At 41.8% G+C, this 15,185-nt stretch overlaps 1 protein-coding gene across 10 annotated transcripts in view; it reads left to right on the top strand.

Moving 5' to 3' along the window:
• The window catches only part of SH3KBP1 (SH3 domain containing kinase binding protein 1), a 335,619-nt gene that overhangs the window by 260,712 nt on the left and 59,722 nt on the right, over window positions 1–15,185 (top strand). The window lies entirely within an intron of this gene.

Genomic DNA, 15,185 nt, shown 5'->3' with positions numbered 1-15,185 from the left:
TGTTCTTTTGTTTGTTCTAATGTTTATTTTCCCTTCCTGCCTCCCTCTGATTAATTCATTAATTGGAACACTTATTCACGAGAGAAATGTTTTCACACTTCCTTGCTTCCCGCCCCATAGGAAGTAAGGATGTTTCCTCAAAGAGAAGAGGTTTTAGGAATCTCAAGAAAGGTTCTCAGGCTGGTATAAGAAAGCCCATCAGCTAAATAGATTGCTGGCCTTGACCCCTTCTCTCTGCACTGCTGAAGCTTTTAGCAGAGCTAAAATGCTAGGATTAAGTGTGGTTTCAAGGGTGAGGAGTAAATTAGCAGGTGTCACCCTGAAAATGCTGACACACTGACAGACCCATTAGAAGGACATGTTTCATGAGTGAATGAAGAAGTTAAGCACAGGGCCGGGATCATCTGGGCTTACACACATTTGAAGAACGCCAGTGTTCACCAAATGAGTCTTTTGTGTCATAGGACGTATTTTTTGTGGTATGGCCTGCCTTGTTAGACTGCATATGTCCTTGCTAGGAACAGAAGCCACAATATATCTCCTCCTCAGAGCATTAGAAATCCCAAGGAATACCGTTTGCTTCTGTTTTGTCTTCCTCTTTAAAGTAACCAGAACACTGGAACCGTTGCAAAGAATCCTGATACCGTAAGTATGTTTGATCAAAACTCTTCCTCACTGAGCTCATTTATTATCATAAACACAGTTTTAAATTAGTTGAGGTTGGTAAACATAGGACTTGATGTGGTAGAAATTTTCTCTTTCGTTTACCAGGAGACAGCCAAAACAGTACCACCCCCAAATTCTGACGGCCATGATGGCAGATTTTTGATAGAGGAGTTTGCCATTGATAAGACTCCCCAGCTTTTTATGCCCCCACAAGTGATGCCGAACTGTTGAAAGGGACCCTGCGTTTGTTCAGCCTGACGGTCACCCCCGTCCAGAGTGGCAGGAAGTTAGTAATCCGTGCAACACTGCCACAGGATCCTTTTCTCCTGCAACACACAGAAAAACCTGCAGGTGTCTCAAGGAATTAGAGAGGCTCTGTTTTCCATTGCCAACCTTTCTGTTTGTATTACTCAGAGAGGGCCATTGTGAGAATTAAATGAGATGTTGTGGCTCAAAGGGGCTTTAGAAACATAAAAGTTGAATTCTCGCTAGTGTTCTGAGAAGTTATTATGGGAAGAAGAAAAAAACAAATGCCCAGTGACTGGAAGTTTTTACTTCATGTACTGAACTGTCCTGAAATTCAGTTCAGCACTTTCCCTGAAAATCCCCTTTATTATCTATGTTTTGACTTTTGTTAGGAAAGAAGTAATTTATTATAGTTATATAACCTCTGTCTTATGAAAGTATCACAAAGCTCTTTACGTTCACATTTACATTTTACTAAAATATGCTTTTCTGAGACGGAAAGTGGCATGGGATGTACTTTTAGATAGTATTTTAAAATTACATGAGTAATACCTACTCTAGGGAAAAAGTGAGAAGAAAAACAGATAAACAGATAAATACCAGGAAAAGTCGAAATCACCTGGGACCTCACCACCTTTGGTACCTCTCAGTATCTGAGCTGTAGTCTTCCAAATGTTTTACACACAGAGACACACACAAATTTCAGCTCAAAAGAAAAATAAGATCATATACACACACATTATTTTGTAACCCTCTTCTTTCCAAACATATCATGCCTGTCTTCGGCAGCATAGTTAAATAGTTCCTTAGAGTCCTGTTGTATGAAGTACCGTGGTTCTCTTTTATGTTTGTTTCTAGGTTTTCCTTATTTTAGACCATGTAGGGTAGCTGGCTATTAAGTGCATTCCTTTTCTGCCTTCCTCAGGGCTTTCAGAGGTTCTATTTAAAGCTTCTGTCCTTACAAGCATTTTTTTTTTACAATGGCATTCAGAGAGCCCCCGAGGTTCTGCATGGATATATATAAGGAGCCTCATATTCTAGATCAGAGCTTAGCCAACTTTTTCCTTATTTTAGACCGCATGCATGCGGTCATCACTTTGTAAACTCTTGCAAGTGTAATTGGTTCTACCACTTTCTACTACTTGTATAACCTTGGGAAGATTGCTCCGTTTCTCTGTGCTTCAGTTTCCACATCTGTGAAGTGGGGTTGATATTAGTACTTACCTCCTGGCGTTGCAAAGATTAAATGAATTAAAGGAGGTAAAGCACTTAGCATGCCTCGCTCAGAGTGAGTGCTGTAAAAATGTTAGTAGTTGTTATTATTTCTTGATGATAAGTAGCTAACTGTAATGCTGCCTCAGTTCCTTTTAAATATATTTGAGTGATGTTATGAAAGACTATGCCAATTTAGCCTCCCCAGCAGTGTGTGCGAATATGTTTTCCTAACCTTGTCATCCTTGGATATTATCGTTCTTTCTAATCTCTGCTAATCTGATAGGTGTTTGCATTTTTTAAAATGATTACTCAAGTTAAAAATCTTATGTGTCATTTTCCAATTGATTTTTATAAAAATACCTTATATTCATGACATTAACCTGTCATCTTTCACATTATAAGTATTTTTTCTTAGTTTATGACTCAGAGAGATATTTAAGAAAAACATGATTAAAAATAAATACCTTTTAGACTTAAATTTCCTCCATTTTCTAGTTAACTAGATAATGTAGTACAATTCATCCTTGTAAGAATAGTTTTACTTCAGGCTTTTATATTTCAGTCCTGGTTGGAAAGGGTAGCTGGCTATTAAGTGCATTCCTTTTCTGCCTTCCTCAGGGCTTTCAGAGGTTCTATTTAAAGCTTCTGTCCTTACAAGCATTTTTTTTTTTTACAATGGCATTCAGAGAGCCCCCGAGGTTCTGCATGGATATATATAAGGAGCCTCATATTCTAGATCAGAGCTTAGCCAACTTTTTCTGTAAAGGGCCAGAGAGTAAATATTTTAGGCTTGATGGTCTTTGTTGCAACTATGCAAAAGCAAGTCATAGAAGCAAATGAATGGGCATGGCTGAGTTCCAATAAAACTTTATTTATAGACACTTAAATTTGAATTTTGTGTGATTTTCACATTCCTTGAAATAGTCTTCTTTGGTTTTTTAAAACCATTTAAAAATGTATAAACTATTCTCAGTGGGATGAACAGAAATAGGTAGCAAGCCAGATTTGGTCCATGGGCTATTGTTTGCTGGCCCCCAAGATAGAATGTCTAGAAACAGACCCAAAAAATATAGCCAATTAATTTTCAACAAAGGTGCAAGGAGAATTTCAGAAAGAAAGGGTAGTCTTTTCAGAAGTGGTATTGGCACCATTGGAAATCCATAAACAAAACAAAAACAAAAATACCCTAACCTAAACTTAACACATCCTACAAAAATTAACTCAGAATGGACTGAGTAGATCTATGTGTGAAATAGTTCTACTAAAATGTAACATAGATCTACATGTAAAACCAAAACCGCAAAATGTTATTTATGAAAACATTGGAGAAAGAGTTATTAGACATGACACCAAAGGCACAGTCTATGAAAGAAAATACTGCTAAATCGAACTTTGGCAAAATTAAGAACTCACTCTCTGCAGTGCTACTGTTAAGAGAATATTGATTGGTCTGTTTTTCTTACAAGGTGATTTGAAACTAAGTAATTGCCTGATAAGTAATTGCATGAATTTCAAGGACATTGGTTTTGTCCTCAGTCTTCCTGGGAATATTCTTTATAACACAAGACCACAAATCTCCCTTGTCAGAGCCTTTTCCCCCAAGGTGGCAAACAGATGTAACCACATGCTACCAGTCAGGCTTGGGCTCAGCTGAGCAGCCTGAGGGCCTAGATTTGACCTGGGAATTGTATTTTTCACTCATTGCACATGGCCTATAAGCCAAATTCGCAGAGTAGAGAGAAAAAGACCCCCAAACAAATTTTTATGCCAAGGAATAAGTTTTCCTTTGAAAACTGAAATATAGATATGTCTGGTGAAGAATGGAAATGGAAGGTAGGCATTTAGGAATTTATGAATAGTTGCTACAGCTGGCTTGGATGGATGATCTTGACATTCATAATGGTCATGGGCATGCCCTTTACCTCATATTCCTTCCTGGTCCTTATCTGTGAAATGAAGATACTCCCCCACCTTCATCCATAACAGCTTTCTTTGTTACCTCTTAGAGGTAGGGCAAGAGCTAAGAAAATCTCTTAAAACATAATATAAGATGCTTTATAAATGTCAATATCTCTGTCAATGAAGCAAAATGATTTTTGATTATATCTACTACCATTTTAATGGAAGAAAAGCATGTGTCAAGATGGAGAATCAATACAGTTTTCTAAACATAAATGCAAATGAACACTCACCTATAGGATGAACATCCTTGAGAGGTACACTGTGTTACTAGCCACGTGCTTTGGATGAGCCAAAAGTATCATTAGAAACAGCTTTCAAAATTTAGCATAAAACGGGCACCTGGGTGGCTCAGTCGGTTAAGTGTCCGACTCTTGGTTTTGGCTCGGGTCATGATCTCAGGGTCCTGAGACTGAGCCTCCTGGCGGGGTCCGTGCTCATCAAGGAGGCTGCTTAAAGTTTCTTTCCCTCTGCCCCTCCCCCTACCTCTGCATATGCACACTCCCTCTCTTTCTCAAATAAATAACTCTTTTTAAAAAATTAGCATTAAATTGTCATCTCAATGTAAATGACTTAACAAGTAGAAAATGGAAAATTTCTATGGAAAAAAACTTGCATAATTTTGCATCCTTGATTATGTTTAAACAGACCCCCCAAAATGTAAAAGTGCTTCCTTAATGAGTTGCGTTTTGTGTATGACTTGTTCACGTGCCTTTATGTGTTAATGGCACATGTCATGCTTAAAGCCCAATCATAAGTACATAGGAAAGGTCCTCTCTGCAAATATCTCCTTTTCACATGATTACTAATTTTTGAAGTTGATTTATGAGAGTAGAAGTTCTTTCATTCTGATATTAGAAAAAAGGCTAAAAGCACAAGTATCTCCTGAAACTTAAGATTGTATAGCCTGCAGGGGCGCCTGGGTGGCTCAGTGGATTAAAGCCTCTGCCTTCGGCTCAGGTCATGATCCCAGGGTCCTGGGATCAAGCCCCACATCAGGCTTTCCGCTCAGCGTGGAGCCTGCTTCCCTTCCTCTCTCTCTGCCTGCCTCTCTGTCTACTTGTGATCTCTGTCGGTCAAATAAATAAATAAAATCTTAAAAAAAAAAGATTGTATAGCCTGCAAATAAAATAATGAAATTGGTAAGCTATTCTTGTATATTTGTCTATGCGCAACCTCAATGGCCATGCCCCACACTTCCAGGAGATGCCCAGTATGAATGGTGACCCTGGAGTTGGACCAGTATGGAAGTATCTGTTGGGTGCCGTTCTCTGAAGAAGCTTCAGATAGAAGCATCTTTTTCTAAGAGGGAAACAGGCTGTGAGTAATGAGGCCTCTGGGTCTTCCGCTCTGGCTTGTCTGCTATTAAAATCCCTTCAGGCCTTCCTCATCCCTTCCTGCTGCCTGCCTCTCATAATGTCTGTGGAAGTTCTGTTCTCTTTCTGGGGACCAAGATTTGAGGTCAGCTTTTTGCTCAGTTCTTAGTGACATCTGGACTCAAAGTTAGGCAAATCCTAACCCATGTGCTATGAGCGGGTTATGGGAGTATAAGGTGGTGATCCCCTCAGCTCTCCAGGTGGATGGAAAGGGCCTTAGGTAGCCCGAAACCCACACTGGGTTGATGGCCTTCAACAGCGTTTGGCTTCCAGCAATATGTCATGAACATATTATCATTATATATGTGTGCCATTATCTGAAAAAAGTTGGGTGGCACTGACTTACTGCATGTATTTAAATTTTCCATGTAATGATGTTTAATACTGACTCTACTTTTCCTCAGGGAACATTCAACCTTCCCTCTTAGAGAAAGGTGCATACGACTAGCAGAGGAGACTCTAGGATAATTAAAAACTCTCATACGCCTTTTCATTTTAGAAATTCTTTCTCTAGGACTTCTTTTGGGAATTAGACCTTGAAATAGCTCAGACTTTTAAAGATAGAGCTTCAAGTTCTATTAAACCTAGAAAAAAATAAATTCTAATTAAAGAAACAGTCTTTTTAAGCAAACATAACTTCTGGTTATAGCCACGATGGAGTCAAAGGTGTGAGACTTACCCTCCTGCCAAAGACAACTTTTAAATTGGACAAAATACATGAACCCACTGTTTTTAGGCACTGGGTAATACACAGTGTGGGGATGTAATCCTTGAGAAAAGGATTTCACATCAACCCTGGCTTTCTTCTAAATTGCAGCAGAGCCCAGTGGAGCCCCAACAGAAAGCAGAAGACTCATCGGATAGAGGAAACAGGTTGTAATTCAGGGCTGCCAAGGTGGCTGGACTTTTCAGGACAATGAATCACTGAGGAGCGAGCTGTACAAAGGAAGGGCTCCAGAAAGCTATATATAGGAGTCCTTTGAGTCTTGCCAAATACTAAGCCATGTATCAACTGGGCAAGACTCCACCAGGCCTGGAAGAAAATAAGCCTGGGCCTTGGGTGGGCTGCAAGCTGAGGGAATATCCCAGAAGTCACCAGGGATGGGAGATGTTGGAGTTCCAGCCAAGCAGGGTCGGAAAACTTTGCTGAACACACCTGGCATCTCACTGGGAATCCAGAAGGGGCAGTCGCGGGAACAGCGCTCCCCTAACCTACCCTATAGCCTAACAAAGCTTTAAGCCATGCCTTGACAGGTCAAGCTGATCCGTGAGCCACTTGCTCGCCATTAACAAAACTCAACACTTATAAGGAAGACCTCAAAATCCAGTCTCAACAGTGTAGCATGCACAGTTGTTGAAAATATACAATCACAAAGTATGTACAAAGAAGCAGGAAAATGTGAGGTACGGTATGGGTGGCTTACAGACATAGAGGCATTTCTGCATACTTTTCAGGCTTCCATCCCCGCTTCCATTCATATCGGCATGACCGAGCGGAGCCTTGATTACTGCTCCTTGTGTTCCTCCTCCAGTTTCTCATTGCCAGTTATATAATATGTACAGTGACAGAAGCAGAAGTTAGTGTTGCAAAAGCCGCTAAGTTCTTGCCCAATAAAAAGCCAGGATTTTTTACAAGTTAGATAAACTCTTTGAAGTCATGAGCTCCCAGGGTCACGAAACAGTGAATGACTCCCTAAGCCTTGATGATCCTAGGATGTTGACATTTGGAATGTGACATTTTTTTTCCTTTAATTTCTTTCATCAGTGTTTTTGTAGTTTTTGTGGTAGAGGTCTTTTACCTCCTTGGTTAAGTTTATTCCTAAGTATTTTATTACTTTTGATATAACTGTGAGTGGGATTCTTCTCTTAATTTCTTTTTTTTGGTACTTCATTGTTAGTGTATAGAAATGCAACAGATTTCTGTATATTAGTATTGTGTCCTGCAGCCTTACTGAATTCATTTATCAGTTTGAGTAGTTTTTGGTGGAGTCTTCAGGGTTTTCCATATAGAGTCTCATGTCATGTGCAAATAGTGCAAGTTTGACTATGGCTAGGACCTCCACTACTGTGTTGAGTAGAAGTGGGGACAGTGGACATCCCTGTCTTGTTCCTGACCTTAGGAGAAAAGGCTGTCAGGTTTTCCCCACTAAGGATGGTGTTAGCTGTGGATTTTTCATATAAGGCCTTCATTATGTTCAGGTATGTTCCCTCTAGACCTACTTTGTCAAGAGTTTTTATCATGAATGGATGTTGTACTTTGTCAGATGCTTTTTCTGCATTTGTTGAGGTGATCATTTGGTTTTTAAACTTTCTCTTGTTAATGTGATGTAGCACACTGATTTGTGACTATCAAACCATCCTGGCAATCCAGGTATAAATCCCACTTGATCGTGGTGAATGATTTTTTAATGTACTGTTGGATTTGGTTTGATGATATTTTGTTGAGCGTTTTTTAAAAATTTTATTTTATTTTTTCAGTATTTGAAGATTCATTGTTTATGCACCACACCCAGTGCTCCATGCAATCCATACCCTCCTTAATACCCACCACCAGGCTCACCCAACCCCCCACCTCCCTCCCCTCCAAACCCCCAGTTTGTTTCTCAGAGTCCACAGTCTCTCATGGCTCATCTCCCCCTCGGATTTCCCTCAGCTCACTTCTCCTCTCATTTTTGCATGTATGTTCATCAGTGATATTGGCCTATAGTTCTCTTTTTTTGTAGTGTCTTTATCTGGTTTTAGTGTCAAGGTAATGCTGGTCTGATAGAATGAATTTGGAAGCTTCCTTCCTCTTTTATTTTTTGGAATAGTTTGAGAAGAATAGGTATTGACTCTGCTTTAAGTGTTTGGTAGAATTCCCCTGTGAGACCATCTGGTCCTGACTTTAGTTTGTTGGGAATTTTTTGATTACTGATTGAATTTCATTGCTGGTAATCAGTCTGTTCAAATTTTCTGTTTCTTCCTGATTCAGTTTTGGGAGGTTATATGTCTCTGGGAATTTGTCCATTTCCTCTAGGTTGTCCAATTTGTTGGCTTATAATTTTTCATAATATTCTCTTACAGTTTTTTGTATTTCTGTGGTGTCAGTTGTTATTTCCCTTCCTTCATTTCCAGTTTTATTTATTTGAATGCTGTCTTTTTTTCTTGATGAGTCTGGCTAAAGATTTATCCCTTTTGTTTATCTTTTCAAATAACCAGCTCCTGGTTCCATTGATCTGTTCTATTGGTTTTTTTTTAGTCTGGAATGTGACATTTCCATGAGTGAGTTCATCTCTGGGGCTGTCTCCTTGGCTTCTCTCACAAACTGTGGTCTGCCAGGCATTTCTTCTGACACTGAGGTAGACAGTAGTCTTCTTTTTCCCCTCTTACCTCATAAACCATGATGTTGATAAACATGCTTTAATAACTGACTGACGGGGATGTTGGAAATTCTGAGCAGAAATCCCAGCCATGCAGAATAATTGCATCTCTTGGGGAGGTGTTAACAAGCAGAGGCAAAGCTGAGTGCTCCTGGGCTCTGGCTTCTATGGATCTTTCTCTCAAGGGGCTCCCTGAAGCTCCACGCAGAAGACGTTCATTAGTAAATATTAAACACTGCTTTCTCTATAGCTGGTGGGATGCTGAGGGTGTAAGACCCCCTCCGGACACTCTGAGGCTCACTTAACAGCCACACTAAAAGTGTTCAGCACTCACTTTCTCCTGGAGCTATATCTCAGTCATCAGAGAAGGCCATGAAATTTTTTTTTTTCAGCCATGCTGGGTAACTTCTGGGAAATTGGGAATTTCTGGGGAATGTGGGAACAGCTGACCACCAAGAGAAGTGACTGAGCAAAGTGCTTTTCTTTTCATTTGGACCAGCGGATGAAACCATTTTAATCTTTCCATAGTTTGGTTTGATATGTCCATTTGTAAGCTATGCATTCCCTTCTGAACTCAAATATTTGGTGCACTTACCATGTCTAAGAAAATGTGGCCTACATTTTGGAGGTACTTTTTAAGTTGTTTCCACAATTAGGGCGCCTGGGTGGCTCAGTGGGTTAAGCCTCTGCCTTCGGCTCAGGTCATGATCTCAGTGTCCTGGGATCGAGCCCCACATCGGGCTCTCTGCTCACTGGGGAGCCTGCTTCCCCCTCTTTCTGTGCTTCCCTCTTTGCCTGCTTGTGATCTCTGCCTGTCAAATAAATAAATAAAATATTTTTTTAAAAAGTTGTTTCCACAATTATAAACAAATAATTAATGTGGTACAGACCAACAGGTAAGCCAGATCATATAGATGAAGCTTTCTTTTTTTTTTATGTGACTTTTTTTTAAAAAATAATCTCTACACCCAACGTGGGGCTTGGACTCACGACCCTGAGATCAAGAGTCAAATGCTCTACCCACTGAGCCACCCAGGCCCCCTTAAATGAAGCTTTCTTGTGTAGCTAATCTATACCTGCCTCTTCCTCATTCAACTGAACCTCACTTCTGATGTTTGAAAATTGAGAGAAGTAGATCCATAGTCTGGGGGAAGATTGGGCCATCCACCATTTCATCCATTCAGACAACATTTATTCAGAACTGATATTTGCTAGGCAATGTTCTAGGTATTTGATGGCTGCAAAGGTTATAAAGATAAGATCCTTGTTTTCAAAAAGTTTACCATTTTTGAGAATCTTGCTACTCAAAGTTGGTCCATAGACCAGCAGTATATGCATCACCCAGAAACCTGTTAGAAATACTGAATCTCAGACCCGTTCTAGACCTGTTGAACCCAAATTGGCATTTTCACAAGATCCCCGAGTGGATAGTATGTGCATTAAAGTTTGAGAAGCCCTGGTCCAAATCAGCAATTGTTAACCTGCATATTGGAAGGACCTGGGAACCTCTAAAAAGTGCCAATTTCCTGTCCCACCCTCTAGAAATTGTGCTCAAATTGGTGTGGGGTGTAGCCCAGGCATTGGGAATTTTAAAAATTCCCCCAGTGATTCTAAATGTGAAGCTAACTTTGAGAAACCCTAAACTGTTAGGTTGCTTTGCATTCTCGACAAAAGGGAGTCCAGGACGAGGTTGTGGCTCATTGTTTTAACCAATTTACAAGTCAGGTGGCAAGTTTGTCTTTTCTCAACATTTGTAGTGCCAAGACTTAGATACAGATACACCAGAGCTCACTGGTGACTTTTGGCCAACAAGTTGTCCATCAGGGAGCGGCCATGAGCCGGCCCTTGCTGTGGTAAGCGTGGGAAGTGCTGGAATACTTCAGACACGTTCCACAGGGGCTCCTGTGGCAGGATCGAGTGGATGAAGGCAGGACATTGGGGTATGGGCAACTTCTTCCTCCTCAGATGTGCCCTGGGGCCTTGGTGTCCCTCACCTCGTCCTTCTTCCAAGTATGTGAGCTGCTTCCACTGATGGTTTCACCCAAGGGTGGTGACTCATGTGTGTGAGCTTAATTCAGAAGCTTTCATGGCCACATTGTCCCTCAGGTTCCCTGGGACCAGTCCATAGAATTGCTGTAATGCTGATAACCACCAGCGGTCATATCGCTCTTTACGCCTCGCCAAGATTTTCTTGTGTGTCAAGAAACCAAGACCCAGAGTTTTTATAACTAGTGGAGCGCTCAAGTCTCAACTGTCATTCCCCTGTCCCTGAGATCGCTCCGACAACCTGACAGAGCGCAGAATGTAGAGGCAGGGGTACAGCAGAGCTAAGGCTCTGTTTATTCATTCCTTCAAAGGAAAAACATCATTTGTTTTTTATAAGGAAAATAGCATATTTTACTCAAATACCTGTCTGGTGATGAGGCATAGAGAAACCATTTTGGGAACTTGGTCATAGAAGAGTGAACATTCTCTGTCAGAAATACTGATCTTTCCACACTCCAGGTTCTTGATAGAGTCCAGGTCTACATTCCTCTGCTTTCATGCTGGTAGAGCTTATTTCTAATCGTCGTTGTTCTGGAAACTTTCATCTACATGCTGACCTCTCACTCTTTCCCACTGCAAACTCCTGCCTCATTCAGAAGCCACCCCCACGACTGCCTATACTGTCCTGTCCTCATTGTTGGAATCTCGTAGTCTGCTAGGGTGATCATCATCTTGGGTTATATCTGTGGTACTGGTGTGATTATTGATAGTGTCCCAGGTTTGAAAAGAATGTAAACAGTCATCCTCACATTTTCCAGTATCTTGGCCGCACTGCCTCTCTCCTCACTGGTTGGCTACTATCTCATTTTCCTGCTTTCACGTGCCTCCCACCATCCTCCTTGGGGACATCCACTCCACCCTGATGACATTCTGGCCTCACAAATCACTGACCACCTGTCCCTCCATTCTGCTCCTGCCACTTGCGGGAGCCATCTTGCCTCACACCTCACATTGCTGTTCAGTAGATATTGGTTGGGAGTCCCCTGGGAGCCAGGCACTGCCTCCATCCTAAGTGCCAGTTCTTGAATGTTCTCTTCCAAGGCCCCGACTTCCCACTCTCTCTCTTTCCTTCTTTCATGCTCCACGATCCTGCCTTTGACCTTTCTCATTGCTTTGGTTCACCCCTCGTTCCCTCTTCGGGCTACCTGGTTTTTCTTGGACCCACTTGTTTTTAAATCCGACGGAGCACTCCTGCCGGTGTTTCTGCTCCATAGTGATTCGCTGTCTGCCTCTCACACTAGGCTCTGAGCTCCAGAACCCTGTTAAGGACTTTATAATTTTCTCTTTCATCCCTGAATTCCTCTGCTATCCTGCATGTTTTCAGTTCTCAGTAAACAAATTGAATTTGGTGCTCTTTTATGCTTCCAGAAGCACAGCCCTCATACAAATAATTGTCTCTTCATCTCTACCATCAGAAGGTTTGTTCTTCTTCCTGGTTTGTTGACGAGGAGGTATTCTGCTTCTCATTCTGCTGTCAGAATTGTTCCTGTTTCTCTTAAATTAGCTTCTCTTGCTAGGGGGTAAGAAGGGCCCGCGTTCGCTCTCAGTCTCTGTCCCTCACCAGGTACCTTGACTCAGGCTGGCTTCTGTCCTGCAGTGCTTCCTCCGTGTCCTAAGACACACTGACCATTTTCTTTTTGGAACGTGCTTATCTCATCCACGAACCTTATATTTGTCCTCTTAACCAATCAGAACAGCAAGACGGGTTGTGTTCTGCCTTCACGCTTTCCCTGTGTTACCTTGAAGTACACAATGATTAGTACTGTTAATGTTTTCCTTAAGAAGCCAAGGAGAGATGAGCCATCCAAGCCATTCTCCACTGATGGGAGGTGTAATAAATATGTCCTATGCCCTATTTTGCCCTGTAAGCGTGTATAAGTTCTAAAGTTACTCTGGATATGCTTCTGCTTATTAAAATTTTCTTCATTGTTTTTCTCACATGTGAAGGAAAAGGGTTCATTACAATGATTCTTGGATTAGTGCTTGCAGAAGACTAAGGTAAGGCATGGATTTACACCAGTTGGAAAGTTTAGAAGAAAGCTTTTGAAAAGAAATGTATTGCTAAACAATATTTGAGTGCCTTTTATGGATGTAGTTCTGTATCAGGTGCTCTGAAATGAATGTGTAGGGAAGTTCAGTCCGCACATAAGCAAACGCTCCCCCCGTGACAAGATTTAAGATGGTTTGAAAAGCTATTAATGATTTTCTCCTCTTTGGTACCAGAACTCTTCGTTGATAAAGGTCATCCAAAGGGACCTTGTATAATATGGTGGGGGGCTCTTTTGTGTAAATCTCTAAGCTCCCTGGAGTTAGGATCATGTTCTTTGCCGGTTTCACATCTGGTGCCAACAGAAGGAACTTTAAGATACTTTGCATTTCATGGATGTTTGTTGAAGTGAATATCATGAAATACAAATTAACACAGTTGTGAGTGTTCAAGAAAAGATAAATCACTCATCATTATCACTTTCCTAAAGGTAAATTTCAAGCTGGGTTTGAGGAGAAGAGGACTTGTCCAGAAAAAGAGGAGAAAAAAAGGTGCCAAGCATTTCCTCAAAATCAGAGCCATCTGGATTGAAAGATTTAATTTCTAAGGACTTAAAAGTAAAGGAATGTCACCCCCTACTCCTTGGCAAGATTTTCTGGTATAGTTGATGACAAGATCTTCTCAGAGCCGGAGGAACATCAGAAGCCATCGTCCTTTGCCACCATCACAGTCCCCGTTCATGGATCCTTCTGTGGGGACTGATGCTAGATTGTTTAGGGAGTGATGTGACCTGAGCAGGACCAGAATACCTGGGCTTCTCTTATCATTTTCCAAGAAAGATAAGCATTCCCTCATGTTGTCTTTTGAACCTCAGTTTGTCCTGAGTAAATCTGAACTTGATGCTTCAAGTGTCTGTTTTTCGGTGTTGGTCAGGACTAGAATTTACCATCCATGATTAAGGATCCATTTCTAGAACCCACACCTCTTCTAAAGAGTTCATTTATCTTTGTAACAGACGGCTGGGAGAAGGGAGGTGGTGCTCATTTACTTCTCACCTGAGATGGACTTTTTCTTATGTAAAATCATCATGAGTTAAGGTCTCTAGAGTCTACTTTGTCCTGATTGCTGGAGATCACAGAACTCAGGGTTAGAAAAAGTCCTTATTGATTCCACAAATACTTATTATTATTGGGCATTGTGCGGTGGGCTGGAGGCATAAATGGTCAAAAAGCCAGATACGTTCCTCACCTTGCTAAGATGTATGATATCACATACACTGTGGCCCTCGGGGGTCTACAGTGGGGCCCTAGGCCCACTGCGCATCTGCAGCTTGGGCCCTCCTGGCCCCTTCCCCACCCCCACTGCCATTGTGGAGGACCATGAGTGTCTCTCCATGGGCCCTGAGCACGATCTCCTCCCTTTGTTGAGTGAGCTTGCCGCGCTTCAGACGTGTTACTAACATTTTCTGGAAAGCCTCTGCTGGTTCTTGGCTGTAGCAGGAATTGTTGGTCACAGTCTGAGAATTGGGTCTTTACTCAAGGATGATACCCAAGAGCGGGGTGTGTACATTGTCCGCACACAGGGCAGGAAGAAGCACCCAAGTGAGGGGGTTTGCAGTAGGCCGGGTGAGTCTTGGACCGGGGGGGCAGAAGTGGAGTTGGAGCCAGAGGACAAATGTGAGATACAAACTAGAGCAAAATAGAAATGGTTCTGTGGCCTGAGATGGAAGGCCCAGGAGAACCACAAGGCTGTGCGGCTTGGGTCAGAAGCTTGGCACAGTCTCGCGCTCTCCCCGGCACCTCGCACGAAACAGGCGCTCAGAAAGCTTCTGACAAGGGAATGAACAGAGTAGGGTAGCAGGTTTGAACCGGAAGAATGAGTAGATTTGTTCTTTCATTTAGTGAGCAAACATTGAGTTCTGTAAGGTGGGGGAAGGGCTTTTCCCAATGACAGCGGTGCCCCATCAACCTGGAGAGGAGAAGGTGAGGAAGGGCGGTGTGTTCACAAGCTTGCCAAAAGTGTGATTCTTCTTATGCTTGCCTGACTGTCGCAAGGCCTCTTTTTAATTTCCACAAGATTTATGTCAAGCCAATCAATGAGGACATTTGTGCATGTGATATTTCCTGAAGCCACGTTTGCGGTTAATGAAATTATTTTAAAGCTTCAGCAAAATTAAGACGAAGAACATACATATTATCATCCCATCTTTAAAGAAAAGCGGATCAGATTGATGCAGGGCCTCTGACAGCAGCCCTGGGTTCTGAGTCCCAGCCCACAGCGCTGGCACACTTGTGCTTTTGTTCTCCCATCTGACTTTGGAGATTTGTGCTG

Source organism: Lontra canadensis, unplaced genomic scaffold (genome assembly GCF_010015895.1).
Source record: "Lontra canadensis isolate GAN:19392208 unplaced genomic scaffold, GSC_riverotter_1.0 scaffold116, whole genome shotgun sequence".
NCBI classification, from domain to species: Eukaryota; Metazoa; Chordata; class Mammalia; order Carnivora; family Mustelidae; genus Lontra; species Lontra canadensis.
Note: the sequence above shows the minus strand (reverse complement) of the source record. Positions and strands in the feature narration are given on the sequence as shown.